An 18,025-nucleotide genomic window follows, 5' to 3' on the forward strand; every position below is an offset into this window, starting at 1 on the left:
TCACCCATGAACCACTGCAATTACAATCCCAGTTGAATTAAAACTTCTACCCAGACCATAAAGCACCAGCTCTTTAAATACCTGGAAGCCTCAACCTCAGGGGAGAACTAAAACGGGTTTGGGTCCTTATTATAAAACCCTTTATCTGTTCCAAGTCACTCCTGAGGCAATGTCTAGGCTTCCTAGCACTGGATAGCGATTTCAATGTCAGCTTGACTTCAGATTGTTCTGGGATCTGACCTTGCAAGTGTATTTCCTGGCATACAGTGGATGCTCAATCTATACTGAATGAATAACTGAATGAATGAATGATCATATCCAACTAGCTGAGCTCTCACCTTGTGTGAACCTTAGACCTCCCAAGCCACAGTCCTTAAACCATGTGCTCAGTCAGCCTCCTGCTCATCCCAACACCAAGAGGATACCCTCCCTATGTGCTGAGGTGTTTCCCTGGCTCAGGTGATAGAAGAAAAATAAAGACAACACTGTGGATATCAGATATCCAACCACCCATAACTGTTGAAGAAATGTCTGGCTTTCTTTACATCTTAAGACTCAATTATGTTATAATTATATCATGAGGATAGATAATTGTTTTTAAAAAAAAAGAAGAAAGGAAAGAAAGACATCCCACTTTCGAACTGGCTGAAATCCAACCTGACAATAAGGAGGGTCCCATGAACTGCATTGATAGGAGGACATCCTAGAGCAGAGGTGATCTTAAGTTCCACTTCTCTCCCATCATTATTTGATGTTAGACAATGTCTCATTATGTGCAAATGCATTATAATAATTTATTAATCTGGTACACTTTCTGAGCAAAGATTTTAGAGCATTTTAATTTTTGAAACAAGATTTCTATTTGAACACACTGGTGGAATGTAAAATTTTGATGTCTAAATCAAAACCCATGCCTCAAATCCATTGCCTCAGAAACTCCCAACTTCACACTGGAGTGTAAGTTGGGATCCTCTTTTTAACCTCAAATAGGGACAGTTCCAGCTAGCTGAAATGTGTTTCTACTTTATCTGTTAAGTTTCTTACTATATGGCCAATGAATTAAAGGATGATAAAGAAAGACAAATTTAAGACTCTAGTTTCAGAAAAGAAGGCAAACTTTTTTTTTTCAGACACCAGAGAGCAAAAAGCACAACTGTAGTTTTTACCTCTATCAAATAAATTAGGAAATGAAATTTGGAATTTAGAATCCAAAGAGACACCATAAAGTCCCACTGAATGCAAGAGCTAGAGTAATGAGGAAAGCTGGTATTGAAATAAGCAGAAAGAGATCTTCATAGACTGATTCAAACTGGTTGATATGTTTTTACAGAGTTATGAAATCATGCAGCATTCAGTTATGTTTGCCTTTTATTCATCTTCAGTGAAGCCATATCCTAACCAGGAAATTCATTTCCAGTAAAGAAGAATGGAAATACCACAAACCAGTGCTACTTAAATCACATGAGTGAATCTAGAATTTTTAAAAATCAACTCTGGTGGATTGAAAGAAATGAAATAAAAATGATTCTAACTTTACATAATTGATCCTGAAGTACCTAGGAACAATTTGCTATTGCCAAATTTCACAGTATATATAAAAATTACACTAGTGGGGCGCCTGGGTCGTGCAGGCGGTTAAGCGACCAACTCTTGGTTTGGGCTCAGGTGGTGACCTCAGGGTCCTGAGATCGAGCCCTGTATAGGGCTCCACCATGAGCATGGAGTCAGCTTAGAGTTTCTCTCTCCTTCTCCCTCTGCTCCTCCCTGCCCCCGCTCATGCACGCACACATGCTCTCTCTAAAATAAGTAACTATTTTTTAAAAGATTTTATTTATGTATTTGACAGAGAGAGAGAGCAGGGGGAGCAGCAGAGGGAGAGGGAGAAGCAGGCTCCCTGTTGATCAAGGAGCCCAATGTGGGGCTCGATCCCAGGACCCTGGGATCAGGACCTGAGCGGAAGGCAGACTCTTAATTGACTGAGCCACCCACGTGCCCCAATAAATCTTTTTAAAGATTTTAAAATTTTTTAAAAATTACACTAGTGCCCATCTTCATCATTCCTTTATGAAATTAAATCATTGTAACTCTCAATCCTCAATGATTTTATCCCTGTGAATTAGCCATTTTGTAAATTATAACAACACTCTAAGCCCAGACTTATTTTATTCTCTACTCTTCTATATGTTATGAAAGATCTTCCTTGCCATCCACTGGTATCCTCAAGAGAACAAATTCATTCAGAAAGTAATCTAAGCCTATATTTCCCAAACTTCCTTCCAAGCAATGCTATTCTTACCGGATGTTCTGTAAAAATGAAGTTCATCATCAAATAAATTTGAATATACACTGCCTACAATTCCTTTCTTGACAGTTCACAATGTGCCTTGGATTTTAAAATTTCTGAAAAGTCTGGCAGTAAAACTTATTTGACCATGGACAGGTTTATTATTTTGTTTTTTGTTTGTTTTTTCCCATGTTAACATTTGTTAACATCTCATGGAATAAGTATTCACAGACACATTTTGGGAAAACTTCTGTAAATAAACCAAGAGGGAGATAAAACAACTGATAATAAATTCCACAGCTACACTTCAAAGCTATACTTTAGAGAACCAGAATCACACACACAACTCTGGTCCCTAGGGTTTGCACCAACCCATTTCCTACATTTTTGTGCTCTATCCAAACACTGTAACTCCCCTCCCTTCAGTTCCCACCACGCCACCCTAGTTATCTATCAGCATTGTTTTAAGGACAAAACTCTTTGAAGTTCTTTGAGCTTCAGTAAAAAACAGACCTCTGTCTATAGACGGAAGCTAGCAATATTTGAAAAAATACATGTACCCAAGTAGGACAATGTTAGGGAAATGTCTAAGAAAAATAGAATAAAAACATAAAAAGTGATTTTTAAATAGTCATTTTCAGAGGTATGTAATGGCGTTTGGGCTATGCAAAGGTATTAGAACTATGACTATTTTCTCATGAAATTCCATTAGCTCAAACACCAACAGGCAATTGTTGGGCATAGTCAAGAAGTAGAGAGAAGAATAGAAAAGAAAGTGATGAGAAATGGCCTGTTGAATTCCAGAATGTTTCTTCTTGACAGCAAAATAATGAAGAACGTAATCTCACTTCAGAAAATACTACATGTGGTGATGGATATTAACTAGACCTATAGTGATGATAATTTTGCAATATATACATATATCAAATCATTATGTTGTACACTTGAAACTAATCTATTGGTACATGTCAATGATACTTCAATTTCAAAAAGTAAAAGAAAATATTAGTAAAAAATAAAATACTAATACTACATTTTCCCCCAGAGCATCCAGGAATTTCCAGACATAGCACTTTCCATAATTGTAATGCCAAGGGTTGTGGTGAAGTGATCTGTTTAATGTCTGTCTCACCCACTAGAGTGTGATCTTCTTAAAGAAAAGTACTGCGTCTGCTTGTTCATCTCTGTGTCCTCAAGAGTAGTACAGCACCAGCACTTAGAATGTATCAATAAAATATTTGTGGAAGTTAAGAAAGGAGGAGGAAGTGAGAGGGAGGGCAGGAGGGAAGGAGAGAATAAGAATGGGGTCTTTTTGAGGTTTGATTGCTTTCCCAGAGTGATCATGGGTTTACACTATTTTGCCTGGTTCTTTCAGTGGCCCCAAGGTTAAGTGTATAATCTATGGCCATGAAATAAGAGATAATGAACCCACATAGGCATTAAATCATGACATCACTTTTTTATTTTATTTTATTTATTTATTTTTAAGACTTTATTTATTCATTTGACAGAGAGAGAAAGAGGCAGGCAGAAGGAGAGGGAGAAGCAGACTCCCCGTTGAGCAGGGAGCCCGATGTAGGACTTGATCCCAGGACCCTGGGATCATGACCAGAGCTGAAGGCAGATGCTTAACTGACTGAGCCACCCAAGCGCTCCAATGACATCACTTTCATGTGTACTTGTACTTTGATCAGTCTTTGCAATAGTAGAAAAAAATGATAATAGAATAATAGAAAAAATGTAGTTCTCATACTAAATGGATTCCATCTGGATTCTATACCTGGATAGAGTCATATGATCTATATGACATCATATGAAGAAAGCAATGGGATGAGGGGAGTTGAAATGTAGTGTTTTTATACTGGTTACATGCAACTAAGAAATGAGTATTTGATCATTATGATTTTCACAGAAATCTCATTATGGTCTTCGTGATCATGACACTCTTTAGGTCCTACAAACTCTTCGCTAGATTGTGCTGCGTGTTTCCTGTCAGCTACCATTCAGCTAGCAACGTGCTTAAAAAATTAATATTTGGTTATCAGAGATGAAAGAAAAAAAAAGAGAATGTGGTCATTCTGTGTCACATTTTTCCTTTTTTCCACTAAAACTATGAGTAGGTGACCCAACAGAGCTGCCATATACTTTTCCCTGTGATTTAGCTAAATCTGCAAATGGAAATTAGGTGGGCACCTTTACAGAATACAAGGCAGCAAGCATTTGAATATCACTAATTTATAGGCATGCTGTATGAGATCACTGATATTTTCTCATAAAAATACAAGGTGGGGGGAAGATAACTTTATTTTCCTGCTCTAATCAATGTGAAACAAGAAAAATCACAAATTAACACACTTTTTACTATTATGCTGGGCAGAGTAAAAAAAAAAATAATGCTGCTTCAACAAAACAAAAACACTGAGGTATTCTCATAATTCTTTTCTGAGCCTAGATTTGAGCGGGGCCATTCCATCTGATTGTAATTCCTGTAGGTAAGCAGATGGTCAGGCAGCATACCAAGAATTATAATAATCTATGTGGGATGTTCCTAAGACATGAGTTAATGCTTTCAAACCCATAAAGCTTGGGATTTTATGGAGATGAACCACATTATAGACCCACATGCAAGCATGTGCTCATCAAAATTACTTCAACTGAATCAACAGCTCAGCTCATTTGCACCTCCTGACCTTCTGGAACTGACCTGTGAGATGCATCCTCAAACCAGTTTCTTGCCTCTAAGGACTGAAATTAGAAAAAGAAAGATCCACATAACTAGCAGGGATAACATGCATGTTCAGTTTCAGATTTCTTGATCTAAAGACAAATATGAGAAACAAGGTAAGCTGCAATGCCAAAAGCAAGAGATTTTAAATCATAAACCACTGCCTCCCTAAGATTTCAAGGGCCACTACCAAAGATGACTAGGAAAGAGATGGGAGGGAAATGGGAAAATTCACAATAGCAAACCGGTCTCCACAGATTATATACAATTAATTAAAAGCCAGCTTAAGTGAAGGGAACAGAAGGCAGGGGTTGGAATCCAAAAGAAGTAAGTGTTAATCACGGCTCAGATACTTACTAGTCAGTGGCCTTAAGAGGTTATTTTATTCTCAATGCCTCAGTGTCCTCATCCTGAAGATGGGGATAGTAACACCTGCCTCGGGGCATAGCTGTGAAATAGCCTGTAGAAAGTTGCTGGAACACAGTACACAGCCAATTAATGTGTTTGACATTTCTTTCTCTGTCTTTTCTTTTCAGTAATAATGCTTTCATTTTAAAAACATCTCACTGTTTTCAAAGCTCATCTACACAGAATTTCTTAACTGACCTCACAGCAGTATCTGACAGAAACACAAGCTCTTTTTCACATATGAGAACACGGAACCTCATTCTAGAACCCACACTAGATTCTAGTCACCCAGGCTACTTCTCAGCCAGTGCTAATACCACCAGATTGAATATTGGAAGAGATGAATCGTATGAAAACACAGCTGAAAATAGTGAACAGACTCTAAGACCAAAATATAATGATCAAAGGTTTTTAAGGCTATTAAATCAGTAGACAAAAGAATATTATGACGACCCAGATGATATACATTTCAGTTTTCACTACATAGTTGGGACTACAGAGGGCTAGAAATATATACCTCATTAAGAATTATAGAAGGCACGGTATAGGATTTAGCACACTTGTGGAGAGCTGTGGAATAATTCATTTAAAAATCCATTCTTGTTTGCAATGATTGTTTGCAGAAATCTACAGATAAAATACATACATCAATGTAAAAGGCAGTTATTAGAAGTTTTTACTCTAGCAAAGTTCATGTTAAATAGTAAGGCTGCATCAGTTTTAGCAACTGCGAAGATAATAAAGTAACTCATGATATAGTTAAGTATACTATAGGTAAAATATCTTTTTTCACTCTTTGTCTATTTTTCATTTTATTACTGTAACTAGCATACACACTACCCCTAGAAGTCTTCATTTAAAAATGAAATTTTAGAACAACTTTATGAAAATCTCAGAAATAAAATGGTGAAACAAAGAGGTAATTTAAGAGTTCAACAAATTTTGGAAGAAAATACAAATAAAGCTTAGTATTTGAAAAGAGGAGATACATAAAGTATCCAGCACTGTGTCTGGTGGAAAGCTTTTTGGTCAAGTTTTTCTTTTCTGCCAGGGGAACATGTGCTCTAGGTTCAAAAGAACAAAAGGCAGAGATAATGTGTCAACAAAGGCGAAATCTGAAAACAGAGAGAGTAGCAAAGCAGGATCAGTTCAGGGTAGCGGCAGGTTCATGTTTTCTAGAAATAAAAGAGCCCATTGATAATTTCTCGAAGTCCCATGTGAGAACAGCCTGTGTCGGTTGCCATAACGAATACTGAACTATACCAACCAGATCCCCGCTTCAGACTGACATAATCCTTTTCCAGGCACTGTAAGTGTTGACTGATACAGGTATGTCCTTCCCAGGAAACTGCCCCTGGCTGAAGGGAGCTGCCTCACCCAAGTTTATGCTCCCCTCTCCTGGAGCAACTGGCCCCAATAACTGAAGGATGCAGGGTTATAAGGCCCAGCAACCCCTTGCCTCAATTGAGACAACCCTATTGCCCCCCACCCCTTATGTGACTGGCTGAAGCTTCTGTTACAACTACATCACAGCTCAACCTCACTCTACCAATATGATTCCCTCAGTCCATCACCTATGTTGATCCTTGGAGCACTCACCAATAAACGACGGACCATAAATTCCATTTTAGAGCTGTTTCCAGGGGACCCAGCCAACGACACTTGGTTACAGAACTGACCCTAGGAAGTAGACTCTAATACGGGATTTTGGAGATGGATTGCCCACTGACCAGATGGCCATGAGGCAGGAAGCACGAAACTGATATCCTGGCACACCACAGGGGTCCGTTGTCCAAGGGTTCAGCTGATGTTGAACTGGGACAGGATGACAGGAAAGGCAATGCACGGGCTCAGGCGTCTGAGAGGTGCAGGGGGCATCACCGTTGTCAGGATGATGGAATAGGGGAAACCTGATTAATCAGAGAGAAAGATTTCACTGCAGAAGTGCTTGGAGTTCAAGCCAACACTAAAGGGTGAGTGCATGTGTGAGGGGAAGGAATGATTACAAAAGAGCCTCCTCCCCCCACCCCCACCCACCAAAGGAACTAGCATCGACAGAAACTTTGATTCAGAAAAGTGCCTGACAATGAGAGGAACTGAGAGTGAGGGACAAATCTCTGGAGAGCGGAAATGAAACAGGGAAAGAAGGGTGCCTCCTGAGGCTGGTGGAATAGGCAGGGGCCAAATCACAGCATGGGAGAGATTGTTGTTGTTCTCTTCACAGTCATGATGAATCACTGGATTCATTGGATTGGAGCAAGAAAGCTACACGATAAGATTTGCCTTAAGAAAGATCTCTTCAGCTATTTCTGAACTGATGGAAGAAAACAAAAATGTACACGAGGAAAGCCTTTCTGCATTGCTCAGAAAAAAAATCAATGTTACAAAGGAATACTAAGTGATCCCATACTGAAGAGGCCTGGACAGGTGAGTCTGTGCCCTCTTACAGGCTGTTGGAGTGGCCCATACTGGGAGGCGGTGACTCACTAGAGCCTGGTTTACTCACTGAGCTCTCAAACGCCGTCTTAGTGATGGGAAGGCCAGTGCATCACCACTTACTGGTTGACGTCTACAGAAGCAATCTGGGCCATCTCCCTAAGATTGTAATCTCTATTTGACTAGAATGTGGGCTCCACTGTTAACAGGGACTTTATCTGTTATGTCACTGCCGTGTCCCCAGCTCTTAAAAGAGTGCTCGGGGGCGCCTGGGTGGCTCAGTTGGTTAAGCAACTGCCTTCGGCTCAGGTCATGATCCTGGAGTCCCGGGATCGAGTCCCACATCGGGCTCCCTGCTAGGAAGGGGGTCTGCTTCTCCCTCTGATCCTTTTCCCTCTCGTGCTCTCTATCTCTCGTTCTCTCTCTCTCAAATAAATAAATAAAATCTTTAAAAAAAAAAAGAGTGCTCGGTACTTAGAAGGTGGTACTCAATAAATAGTTGTTGAGAATTGAATAAATGACTTTTAAAGGAAATATTCCTAATGAGAGGGTAGCAAATTCCTACATCTATACCTTGATATGAACGATAAACATGAGCACAGGCTTAAAGGGGTGGGAGAGAAGCAATGGGTAAGGAGGCTGTAGCAACTTGCCTACTTTATTATATTTATAGGTGTGGACAAGTACGGGAGGCAAACAGGTAATGCCTGTAGGTTGAAAATCTTAATGGGACTGGCTGAAGATACACTTCTGAGTCAAGCTGTAACCTTGTGCTGTGAAGAAGTTTTTTCAACATGAGAGCAACCATCATGTTTCGACATAAACTGGTCATTCAGCCTTGCTTTTCATTTCCTGTTTTGTTTTCATGGAAGGATTTTAGTGTTATCTTCAAAGGTAATCTCACCTAGCTGTGAAACCCAAAGGACGTCTGGTCCTTGCTTCCAAGACCGGGACTGAAGAAGAATCCATCACTCTTGACTGCAAGAGAAAATGGCCCCTCTGTTCCTTCTGGCCCCTGTGTCTTCTCCTGAGCATTGTTTTAGGGCTGAGCCTGAGGCTGAGAGCCACACTTGAGATCACTCCTGTCTTCTAAAGCTTTCTGTGCAGTTCAGAACCGAAAATCAATTTTATTTAGGAACAATAAGTGGTCCCATATTGAGGAGGCCTGTACAGGTGAGTCTGCGCCCTCTGTCATGGTTGTAAACTAGGATATTGCATATTCATACACGGAGAGACTGGCTAGGACACCCAGACTCAGGAGCGTGAGAGAAGAGTGACATCCAGTGGCCAGCTGGGTGCATTTTTGACGTGCAGTGCACACAGACCCTGAAGGATGAAGCTCACTATTTGCTCTAGAGGCTGACTTCTGCTTTGTCTTTCCAATTTGGCAACCCTGGGACACTCCAGGGAGATTCTGATGTCAGACCAACCAGGTTCTACCAGTAATATATATCCTTCCACATTTCTGGGGTTTTCTTTCAGAGTAATCATCTATCTCTCTCCAGAGTTGCCATGTTTTAAATTGCATCAAAAATTTAATAGCTGTTAATGTTCAACACTTGAGAAAATGTAAAATTCCAAAATTATATTTGTTCTTAGTTTTGAAAATAAGGTTGGCCATTCATTCAACAGATGTTTATTGTGCACCCACTAGGTGACAAGCAGTGAGCAAAAGAAGAATTCTTATCCTCTTGGAGATTATATTCTTACTGAGGAAGACAGACAGTAATGTACATAAACTATACATACACACATATAGACATGTCTGATCATGGTACATGCTAAAAAAAGAAAGAAAAAGAAAAGGAAACAAGGTGAAAACATAGACTCTGACAAGGAGATTGGTGCTGTTTGGGATGGTGATCATACAAGGTCTCTCTGAGCACATTTGAAATGAAGGGTCAGATAATGTCTATATCAGAGGAAGAGCATTCTAAACATAGAAAAAAGCAAATGATAAAAATGACGGTCATATGAAATCAAGATTCTAGAGAAAATTAAAAATGAGATCATCAGTGTCAAAATAAAAATAATTATACATAAAAGCCCAAGCTGTGAGCCTAAACTCAACTTCCATACTTTAGAAAGAAGAGTGCAAAAGTTAATTACAGTCAATCTTTGAATTAGGAATTCAGACCTAAAGTAAAACAGTGCCCTAAAATAACAAAATGCCACTATTTACAAACAATTTATTTCAATGAAAAGGCAAAGGGTTGGAAATGTAGACACCTGCTTCCTTCAGTCCCCTTCCTACCCAAGTACACTCAAAAGGAACCTAACAACACAGGCCACCCAGTGGTAGCTAAGGGCACTACCTCTGTTTCTCTGTTTCTCCGTCTCTGTCTCTCTCTCTCTTTCTCTCTCTCTCTCTCTCTCTCTCACACACACACACACACACACACACACAATGGAGAAAGTTTCACTTTCATCATGGTATATAGTAAAGATACAACTTTGGGAAAGATAACTTGTTTCTTTTCCCTCTTTTTGAGGTATGATATACACATATCTTTAAGGGTACAACTGGCTTAATTTTTACACCTGTTCATATGTATAAATTTAACTACCACCCAGATTAATATATAAAACATTCCCAGCTCCTCAGCCTCTCTTTTGCCCTCCTTCCCACAACCCCCAAAAGGTAATCATTATTCTGACTCTATCACTATGCGTTTATTTAGTTTAGTCTGTTCTTTGAACTTACAAATGAAATCACAGAGTATATATTCTTTTTATATCTGGGCTCTTTTGTTCAACATCACATCTGTCAGATTCATTCCTGTTGCTATATGTAGCAATAATTTGTTTTCATTGCTGTCTAGTATTCTAGTATAAATATATACATATACAGTTGATATGTTACACTGTTGAGAAACTTTTGGGTTATTTCTTGATTGGGGTTATTATGGGTAAATCCATTATTAGCATTTTTGTACATGTCTTTTGGCAAAAATAAGCATTCATCTTTGTTGAGTATGTCTCCAGGACTAAAATTACTGATTTGTAAACTGGACCAGCTACGTAATTTGCAAGGCCCAGCGCAAAATGAAAATGCAAGTCCTCTTGCTTAAAAAGTAAGGGAAAAGTGCCACCCACAATACTAAAATATAAAACTCTTTCCTTTTTTCCATGATCACTCTCAACTTATCACAGTGTTCATTTGCTACTCAATGTCACTTTAAAGAAAAATTAAAATGTTTAGATATTAGCATGAATTTCACCATTCACCTTTATATTGTGCATTGACAGGGTTTGTTTGTTTTTTTTTTAAGATTTATTTATTTATTATTTGAGTGGCAGGAGGGGCAGAGGGAGAAAGAGAGTCTCAAGCAGAGATTCCCAGCTGAGTGCGGAGCCCCACGTGGGGCTCAATCCCACCACATGAGATCACGACTTGAGCTGAAACCAAGAGTCAGTGGCTCAACCAACTGAGCCACCCAGGCACGGGGCAGTGGTAGTTTTAAATGCAAATGTAAGGGTGTTTAATCTGTATGCAGAATCACTGCAATTACACAATTTGTATTTCATAGCTTGTATATACATATTCTTTTTTTTTAAAGGTTCATTTATTTATTCATTTGAGAGGGTGGGGGGCAGAGGGAAAGAATCTCAAACCAACTCCCCACTGAACAGGGGCCCAAGGTGGAGAGGTAAGGCTCCATCCCAAGATCCCAACTTGAGCCAAAGTCAAGAGTCAGCACTCAACCCACCACACCCCCCGGGCGCCCCACGGATTCCTTTCTTAACAGAACAGTGAAAATGCACTGAACTAAATCAAATATTTTTATTTTGTTTCCTGGTACATGCACATTATACCAATGCTTCCTACCCTCAGCTGACCAGTGAGAAAGAAGGACTGAAAGGAGAAAGAACTGGAGGTTGCCCTCTCCTTTCCTTTCCTTCCATGTTCTCATTTCAAGTATATGTGTTTGGCTAATGCAGGGAAGTAACATAAGTAAGAAATGATAGGATAGGATTCTTTGGTTTTTCACATTTCTTAAAACAGCACTGCCTTCTTTCTCCATTCAATGCAAGTTCTGGTTTGAATGGAAACGAGGCGGCTCAGAGATGTCAGTGCCCTCACGCACCTTGTACTCCTCTGAGTCTCACTGACCTCTGAGGCAGGAGGTTGCGCAGATTTGGTGCTGTGGTCATGGCACGTGCTGTACATGAATGGGGCAGCAGAGAACAGTGGCAGGCTCACAAGTTGCTCCTGCCTCCCAGCTCGAGCCCCTGCTCCACGCTCTCAACAAGACTGCACTTATAAAAAGCAGTCAACAAAACTAAGAGGCAATCCACGAAATGGGAGAAGATATTTGCAAATTATATTTCGGATAAAGGGCTGATATCCAAGATCTGTAAAGAACTTACCAAATTCAACACCCAAAAAAACAAATAATCCGGTCAAGAAATGGGCAGAAGACATGAACAGACACTTCTCCGATGAAGACATACAAATGGCCAACAGACACATGAAAAAATGTTCAACATCACTAGCCATCAGGGAAATATAAATCAAAACCACAGTGAGATATCATCTTACACCAGTTAGAATGGCCAAAATTAATGAGACAGGAAACAACAAGTGTTGGCAAAGTTGTGGAGAAAGGAGAACCCTCTTACACTGTTGGTGAGAATGCAAGCTGGTACAGCCGCTCTGGAAAACAGTGTGGAGTTTCCTCAAGACGTTAAAAATAAAGCTACCCTACTACCCAGTGATTGCACTACTCAGTATTTACCCTAAAGACACAGATGTAGTGAAAAGAAGGGGCACATGCACCCCAATGTTCATAGCACCAATGACCACAACAGCCAAACTGTGGAAGGAACCGAGACGCCCTTCAACAGATGAATGGATAAAGAAGATGTGGTCCATATATACAATGGGATATTACTCAGCCATCAAAAAGAATATCCAACTTTTGCATCAACATGGGTGGAACTGAAAGGGATTATGCTAAGTGAAATAAGTCAAGCAGAGAAAGACAATTATTATATGGTTTCTCTCATATGTGGAACATAAGGAATAGCTCAGAGGACCACAGGGGAAGGGAGGGAAAACTGAATGGGAAGAAATCAGAGAGGGAGACAAACCATGAGAGACTCTGGACTCCAGGAAACAAACTGGGGGTTACAGAAGGGAGGGGGGATGGGGTCACAGGGTGATGGGTATTAAGGGGGGCACGTGTTGTGATGAGCACTGGGTGTTATATGCAACTAATGAATCGTTGAACACCACAACAAAAACTTACAATGTACTCTATCCTGGCTAACTGATCATAATTTAAAAAAAAAAAAAAAACATGTTTAAGGAGGAAATAATTAAGAATTTCAAGATGTGGCTGGCCAGGCATTAGGCCATGCACAGAGCCCTGCTGAGTTTCAGGCCCTGAGTGACTACACAGGTCATCTCTCCCTGAATTGGGCCCTGTTTGGAAGCAGTTTTGTTAAACAGTTTTCCAAGGCAGTTTTCCCAGTCTAACACTTCCACCAGCAGGATATGACAGTTCTAGTCACTCTAACTCCTCACCAATACTTGGTATCATTTTACCATCATACTGGGAGTGGATTAGTAGCTCATGATGGTTTTAGTTTGCATTTCCCTGATGACTAATGATGCTGCTGTGGTGAGGCCTGTCCTCCACTTGGATAGCTTCTCTTGCTAATGTACCTGTTAAAACTTTTGCCCCTTTTTATATTGGGTTGTCTATCTTTTTCTCATCGATTTATAAGGGTTATTCATATTTTCTGCATTCTTTCCATGTGCATATATATTGCAAATATCCTCTGCTATGTACTTTTTCACTCTCTTAACAATGTTTTTTGATAAACAGCAGTTAATTTTAATGAATTCTAATTTGTCAATTTATAGCTTTATAGTAAGCTTTGATATCTTGGTCTCAGCTGTCCAATTTTGTTCTCCTTCACTATTATCGTGGCTATTCCTTTTGAAATAAAAACTCTGTAATGCCCTATGTGCCAACCTGGCATTTTCCCAAAAGTCCTCAGATCTAAATTCCTTAAATTACAGCCAAGTAAAGCCAGACTACCTCTGGATTTGGACCAACGCAAATTATTAATGTTGTGCTTTGTCTTTCCATACCAGAAACGAGGACTCTTTAGTTTCTTTTCACATACTCTGGCTAATTAGCATTCCCAGCAGGTGCAACCACCAGCTGACTTATTATACCAACAGTTGTTGCATTGAGAACTTTCTGGTGATCATGAATGCCAAGGTCATTCAATATTTGCAAGGATTTTCATCTTCTTTATTGCCACCATTCTTTATGGTACTGACTAATGTAACTTCTGTGGCTGTTTATAAACCCTTCCAGAAGCCATTGTTTCTGCTAGAGTACTGTTCCATTTTCCACAGTAATTCTGAACCTCAAAATAGAAATGACCAAAACAATATCACAGATCCCTTAGTTAAAAATATTCTTTGAAATTAAATGAAAATTGTCAAGTATCCAGAAATATATATGTGTGTGTATATATATATATCCAGAAGATATGTATATATGACATAATATTCTGCATAATTTATGTCACATATGGTGAACATATAGTCTTTCAATTTGTGGCTTGTCTCTTAACTCTCCTTTATTGTCTTTGGATGTGCAGAAATTCTTAATTTTCATCAATCTTTTATGGTTAGTGCTTTTACACTTAAGAAATGCATTCCTACCCAAACTTCATACGGATATTCTACTATACCATCTTCTAAAATTTTCCTGGCTTTGCCTTCAAAATTAGCTCTTGGATTGGTTTGCTAAGGCTGCTATAAAAAAGGCGGTCTAACTGACATCAGTTGTCGTCTCACAGTTCTGGAGGCTAAAAATCCGAAATCAAGGTATTTGCAGGGCTCATTCCTTCTGAGACCCGTGAGGGGGAGTCTGTTCCAGGCCTTTCCCCTAAGCTTCTGGTGGCATACCAGTAACCGTTGGTATTTCTTGGCTTGTAGGTGCATGACCCCAATCTTTGCCTTTATGTTCACATGGCATTCTCCCTGTGTGCATTTTTGCATCCAAAATTCTTTTTATAAAGACACCAGTTACATTGGATTACTCCAGTGTGACCTCATCTGAACTTAACTTTTCTGAGAACTGGAGGGAGGACATCATTTAACCCATAACAGCCCTTTAATCCACATTAAATTATTTTTGTATGTGATGTGGCAAAAGGTAAACACCCAATTTTCCCAGAAGCATTCACTGAAAATCCCATTCTTTCCCCACTCATCTAAAGTACCCTCTTTTTCATTTATCAAATGTCTGTAAATGTTGGACACTATATAGAGTTTCATGGATCTTTTTATTCTACCCCATGGTCTTACTGTACCTTTATAATAACTCTTGAAATGTGGAAGGGAAAGTCCTTCCATCTGAACTTTTATTATTTTGTATTTTTTTTAAATATTTTATTTATTTGAGAGAGAGAGAGGGCATGTGAACAAGGGGGGTGAGGAGGAGCAGAGGGAGGGGGACAAGCAGACTCCATGCTGAGCACAGAGCCTTACACTGGACTCGATCCCATGACCCTGAGAGCAAGACCTGAGCTGAAATCAAGAGTCAGACGCACATCAAGAACTAATGATGTGGGGCGCCTGGGTGGCTCAGTTGGTTAAGCGACTGCCTTCGGCTCAGGTCATGATCCTGGAGTCCCGGGATCGGGTCCCGCATCGGGCTCCCTGCTCAGCGGGGAGTCTGCTTCTCCCTCTGACCCTCTTCCCTCTTGTGCTCTCTATCTCTCATTCTCTCTCTCAAATAAATAAATAAAATCTTTAAAAAAAATAATTGGTTAAGAACTAATGATGTAATATATGGTGATTAACATAACAATAAAAAATTAAAAAAAAGAGACACTTAACCAACTCAGCCACCCAGACACCCCTCCATCTGAACTTTTTAAAAGGCATCTTGATTGATTATTTCTGGACCTTGAAATTCCACATGAATTGTATAATCACCATGCCAAGAATTTTATAATCACCTTTCACAAATACCTGTTAAAATTTTCATTGGAATTGTATTTTTTTCTAAAACATTTTTCTTTCTCTCTCTCCCCACTGAGCAGGGAGCCTGATGCGGGGCTCAATCCCAGGACCCCAGGATTGTGACCTAGCCGAAGGCAGATATTTAATCCACTGAGCCACCCAGACACCCCATCATTGGAATTGTATTATATCTATGACCTAATTTTAACAGCTACTGAGTTCTCAATCCATAACCACAATCCATATTTCCCCATCTAAAAAAAAAAATATTCTTCAATGTCACTTGCTGGGATTTCATACTTTTTCCCATAAAGGTTTCGTATGTCCTAGGTATCTTTCATGCTACTACAAATGATTCTTTTCTTTCATTTTCTACTAATTTAATATTGGTGTGTAGACATGCAGTTGTGTTTTGGAGATTGAATTCATGCCTAGAAGCTCTGCTAGACTCTCATGTTAATATTTTAAATTTATCCATAGATGTTTTTTTGCTCCACAAGATACTTGGCCAATACTCCTTAAGACTATCAAGGTCATGAAAAATACAGAAAAATTGAGAAAGTATCACAGACCAGAGGAGACCGAAGACACATGGGAACGACAGGCAGTCTGGTACCCTTCTGGTACCCTCAACTGGATCCTGGAACAGAAATGGAAAAAGTAGAGAAATCTGAATACAGTCTGAAGTTGACTTAACAATAATATGCCAGTGTAACTTGCATAGTTTAGAACACTTACCATGCTAATGGAACTGAGTGAGGAGTATGCAGAAACTCTCTGCACTGCCTTTGCAATTTTCTATAAAAAGTACACAAATAAAAAACAAACACGTTTATTTTCTATTATGTGGTATTGGTGCAAAAATAAGCAAATAGACCAATGAGAAGAATGAGATCCAAAAATAGACTCATGCATATATGGTCAATATATTTCTAACAAAGTGGCTAACACAATTTCATGTAGACTGGAAATCTTTCCAAAAAATGGCACAGAAACAATAGGACAGCTGCCTGAGAAAAAGCATTCATCTCTACTTTTTCCTCATACCAGGCATCAAAATTAACTTACAATGTATTATAGATTTAATTGTAAAAGGTAGAAGTATAAAATTTCTAGAAGAAAACATTTTCAACTTTGGAATGCATGAAGATTTCTGAAGATGAGACACCAAAACACATACATCAAGGGGGAAAAATGGAAAAAAATAGATTTTATGAAATTAAAAACTTTTGCTCTTGCAGATATTATTGTAAAAATTAAAGGGCAAGCCATGAACTGAGAGAAAATATTTGCAACACTAAATCTGACAAAGTATTTGTATCCAGAACACATGAAGGACTCTTACAACTCAGTAACAAGCAATAACCCAAATGTCCATCAACAGGAGAATGGATAAATCAAAGGTTATATACATTTGTATAATAGAATGTCAGGGAAACAATGCTCCATGAATATTTTCATGTTTCTGGACAGTCTGCCTTCTTAAGCAAAGGAAATTGGCACATCATAGACTAGCTCCTCTTCCCTGACTTATCTGCTCCTCACATTGCAAGAGGGTTAGACCTGGAGCCCTGTGTTCTCATTCAAAAGATAATAAAACTAACCTCCCCCCAGAGCCAAGTGTTTGCAGTCCAGGGTAGGGACTTTCCTCTTTGCCTTCCTGAGGGCATTCATTTACTTTCCAAAGTATTTGTTTACATTAGAGAGATAGAGTTTCTGTCCCTCTCTCAGAAAGACAGAGCAGCAGCTAAGGGTGTGTAGCCTATCTAAACTTCTAGATTTATAAATTTGGGTTTCCTTTCCTGTGGTGCATGCACAGGATCCACCTGGCTATCTTCACATCACCCCAAAAGAGAGAGAGGAATGGAAGCCAGAGAACTGATGCGGTTATTGCTGTGGGTAATCCTAAGAAACTGATCTCTGTCCTGGGAACCTCATATTTGCTTTTGGCATAAAAATAAACAGATAGTTAAAACTTATCATGGTGGGCGCCTGGGTGGTTCAGTTGGTTAAGGGACTGCCTTCGGCTCAGGTCATGATCCTGTGTCCCGCGTCGGGCTCCCTGCTCAGCAGGGAGTCTGCTTCTCCCTCTGACCTTCCCCCCTCTCATGTACTCTCTCTCTCTCATTCTCTCTCAAATAAATAAATAAAATCTTTTAAAAATAAATAAATGAAT

At 39.4% G+C, this 18,025-nt stretch overlaps 1 long non-coding RNA gene across 2 annotated transcripts in view; it reads right to left on the minus strand.

The window, feature by feature from the left end:
* LOC113926196 overlaps nucleotides 1–18,025 on the minus strand; it is a 76,986-nt gene that overhangs the window by 53,093 nt on the left and 5,868 nt on the right. For both annotated transcript variants that reach the window (XR_003521221.1, XR_003521222.1), the window contains exons 3-4: nucleotides 16,588–16,647; nucleotides 16,422–16,489 (exon numbers count right to left, since the gene is read on the minus strand). This is a non-coding gene — a long non-coding RNA (uncharacterized LOC113926196). The remainder of the gene's footprint in view (nucleotides 1–16,421; nucleotides 16,490–16,587; nucleotides 16,648–18,025) is intronic.

This window comes from Zalophus californianus, chromosome 7, assembly GCF_009762305.2.
Source record: "Zalophus californianus isolate mZalCal1 chromosome 7, mZalCal1.pri.v2, whole genome shotgun sequence".
Classification (NCBI taxonomy): domain Eukaryota; kingdom Metazoa; phylum Chordata; class Mammalia; order Carnivora; family Otariidae; genus Zalophus; species Zalophus californianus.